Source organism: Arachis duranensis, chromosome 1 (assembly GCF_000817695.3).
Source record: "Arachis duranensis cultivar V14167 chromosome 1, aradu.V14167.gnm2.J7QH, whole genome shotgun sequence".
Classification (NCBI taxonomy): Eukaryota; Viridiplantae; Streptophyta; class Magnoliopsida; order Fabales; family Fabaceae; genus Arachis; species Arachis duranensis.
The window spans coordinates 32,218,682-32,222,225 of NC_029772.3; positions in this window are offsets into that span (position 1 = coordinate 32,218,682).

Consider the following 3,544-nt stretch of genomic DNA (forward strand, 5'->3'; position numbering starts at 1 on the left):
TCTGAATGAAGCATCATAGGTATCTTCTATGATGGTCTGTCTGAACTGTCCAAGATGTCATTGGACAACTCTACGGGAGGATCTCTTCATCTGAAGAAGACGCTTGCAGAAGCTCAAGAACTCATTGAAATGGTTGCAAATAACCAACTCATGTACACTTCTGAAAGGAATCCTGTGAACAATGGGACGAATCAAAAAGGAGTTCTTGAGATTGATACTCTGAATGCCATATTGGCTCAAAACAAAATATTGACTCAACAAGTCAATATGATTTCTCAAAGTTTGTCTGGAATGCAAGCTACTCCAGGCAGTACTAAGGACGCTTCATCTGAAGAAGAAGCTTATGATCCTGAGAACCCTTCAATGGAAGAGGTGAATTACATGGGAGAACCCTATGAAAACACCTATAATCCTTCATGGAGAAATTATCCAAATCTCTCATGGAAGGATCAACAGAGACCTCAACAAGGTTTCAACAACAATAATGGTGGAAGAAACAGGTTTAGCAATAGCAAGCCTTTTCCATCATCTTCTCAGCAACAGACAGAGAATTCTAAGCAGAGCCACTCTGACTTAGCAACCATGGTCTCTGATCTAATCAAAACCACTGAAAGTTTCATGACTGAAATAAGGTCATCCATTAGAAACTTGGAGGCACAAGTGGGTCAGCTGAGTAAGAAAGTTACTGAACTCCCTCCTAGTACTCTTCCAAGCAATACAGAAGAGAATCCAAAAGGAGACTGTAAGGCCATCAACATGGCCGAACTTGGAGAGGAGAAAGAGGTAGTAAGCGCCACTGAGGAAGGCCTCAATGGACGTCCACTGGCCTCCAATGAGTTCCCCAATGAGGAACCATGGGAATCTGAGGCTCACACTGAGACCATAGAGATTCCATTGGATTTACTTCTGCCATTCATGAGCTCTGATGAGTATTCTTCCTCTGAAGAGGACAAAGATGTCACTGAAGAGCAAGTTGCTAAATACCTTAGAGAAATCATGAAACTAAATGACAAGTTATTTGGTAATGAGACTTGGGAGGATGAACCCCCTTTGCTCACCAAAGAAGTGGATAACTTGACTAGGCAGAGATTACCTCAAAAGAGACAGGACCCTGGGAAATTCTCAATACCTTGTACAGTAGGCACCATGACCTTCAAGAAGGCTCTGTGTGAGTTAGGGTCCAGCATAAACCTCATGCCTCTCTCTGTAATGGAGAAGCTAGGGATCTTTGAGGTACAAGCTGCAAGAATCTCACTAGAGATGGCAGACAATTCAAGAAAACAAGCTTATGGACTTGTAGAGGATGTTCTGGTAAAGATTGAAGACCATTACATCCCTGCTAATTTCATAGTCCTAGAGACTGGGAAGTGCATGGATGAATCCATCATCCTTGGCAGACCCCTCCTAGCCACAGCAAAGGCTGTGATTGATGTTGACAGAGGAGAATTGATCATTCAAGTGAATGAAGAATCCCTTGTGTTTAAGGATCAAGGATATCCCTCTGTAACCATGGAGAGGAAGCATGAAGAGCTTCTCTCAAAACAAAGTCAAACAGAGCCCCCACAGTCAAACTCTAAGTTTGGTGTTGGGAGGTTCCAACATTTCTCTGAGTATCTGTGAGGCTCCATGAGAGCCCACTGTCAAGCTACTAACATTAAAGAAGCGCTTGTTGGGAGGTAACCCAATGTTATATTTATCTATTTTCCTTTGTTATTTTATGTTTTTTATAGGTTGATGATCATAGGAAGTCACAAAATCAATTGAAAAAAGCAAAAACAGAATGAAAAATAGAAAGAAAAATAGCACACCCTGGAGGAAAACTTGCTGGCGTTTAAACGCCAGTAAGGGAAGCAAATGGGCGTTTAACGCCCAGTCTGGCACCATTCTGGGCGTTTAACGCCAGAAAGGGGCACCAGACTGGCGTTAAACGCCAGGAAGGGGCAAGAAGCTGGCGTTTAACGCCAGAAATGGGCACCAGCCCGGCGTTTAAACCCATCTTCACTCCTTCATTTTCACACAACCTAAACACTACTTCTCCCCCTTGGCCGAACCACAAAGCCACCTCCATCTCCTCTATTTCTTCTTCTTCTACTCTCTTCTTTCTTCTTTTGCTCGAGGACGAGCAAACCTTCTAAGTTTGGTGTGGTAAAAGCATTGCTTTTTGTTTTTCCATAACCATTTATGGCATCTAAGGCCGGAGAAACCTCTAGAAAGAGGAAAGGGAAGGCAAAAGCTTCCACCTCCGAGTCATGGGAGATGAAGAGATTCATCTCAAAGGTGCATCAAGACCACTTCTATGAAGTTATGGCCAAGAAGAAGGTTATCCCCGAGGTCCCTTTCAAACTCAAGAAGGGTCAACTTTGATCAAAGGTTGGACCAAGTCCTCATGGATACCACTAAGAAGAGGATGGAGCAAATAAGAGATCCCACTCATGGACATGAGGAGATTCCTCATCATGAAATCCCTGAGATGCCTCAAGGGATGCACTTTCCTCCACAAAACTATTGGGAGCAAATCAACACCTCCCTAGGAGAATTGAGTTCCAACATGGGACAACTAAGGGTGGAGCACCAAAAACACTCCATTCTCCTCCATGAAATTAGAGAAGATCAAAGAATCATGAGAGAGGAGTAACAAAGGCAAGGAAGAGACATTGAGGAGCTCAAGCACTCCATAAGATCTTTAAGAGGAAGAACAAGCCGCCATTACTAAGGTGGACCCGTTCTTTAACTTCCTTGTTCTTTATTTTCCTGTTTTTTGAATTTTCATGCTTATGTTTATCTATGTTTGTGTCTTATGATCATTAGTGTCTTAGTGTATATGCTTTAAAGTTATGAATGTACTATGAATCCATCACCTTTCTTAAAAAAATGTTCTTAATTGAAAAAGAGAAGAATTGCATGAATTTTGAATTTTATAGCAGATTAATTATTTTGATGTGGTGGCAATACTTTGACTTCTGAATGTATGCTTGAACAGTGCATATGTCTTTTGAATTTGTTGTTCATGAATGTTGGCTCTTGAAAGAATGATGAAAAAGGAGACATGTTACTGAAGATCTGAAAAATCATAAAAATGATTCTTGAAGCAAGAAAAAGCAGTGAATACAAAAAAAAAAGAGATAGTGTATGCGAAAAAAAAGAAGAGAGAAAAAGAAAAAATAAAGTCATGATCCAAGGCAAAAGAGTGTGCTTAAGAACCTTGGACACCTCTAATTAGGGACTCTAGCAAAGCTGAGTCACAATCTGAAAAGGTTCACCCAGTTATGTGTCTGTGGCATGTATGTATCCGGTGGTAATACTGGAAGACAGAGTGATTTGGGCCACGGCCAAGACTCATAAAGTAGCTATGTTCAAGAATCATCATAGTTAACTAGGAGAATCAATAACACTATCTGGATTCTGAGTTCCTATAGAAGCCCATCATTCTGAATTTCAAAGGATAAAGTGAGATGCCAAAACTGTTCAGAGGCAAAAAGCTAAAAGCCCCGCTCATCTAATTAATACTGATCTTCATAGATGTTTTTGGAATTCATTGCATATT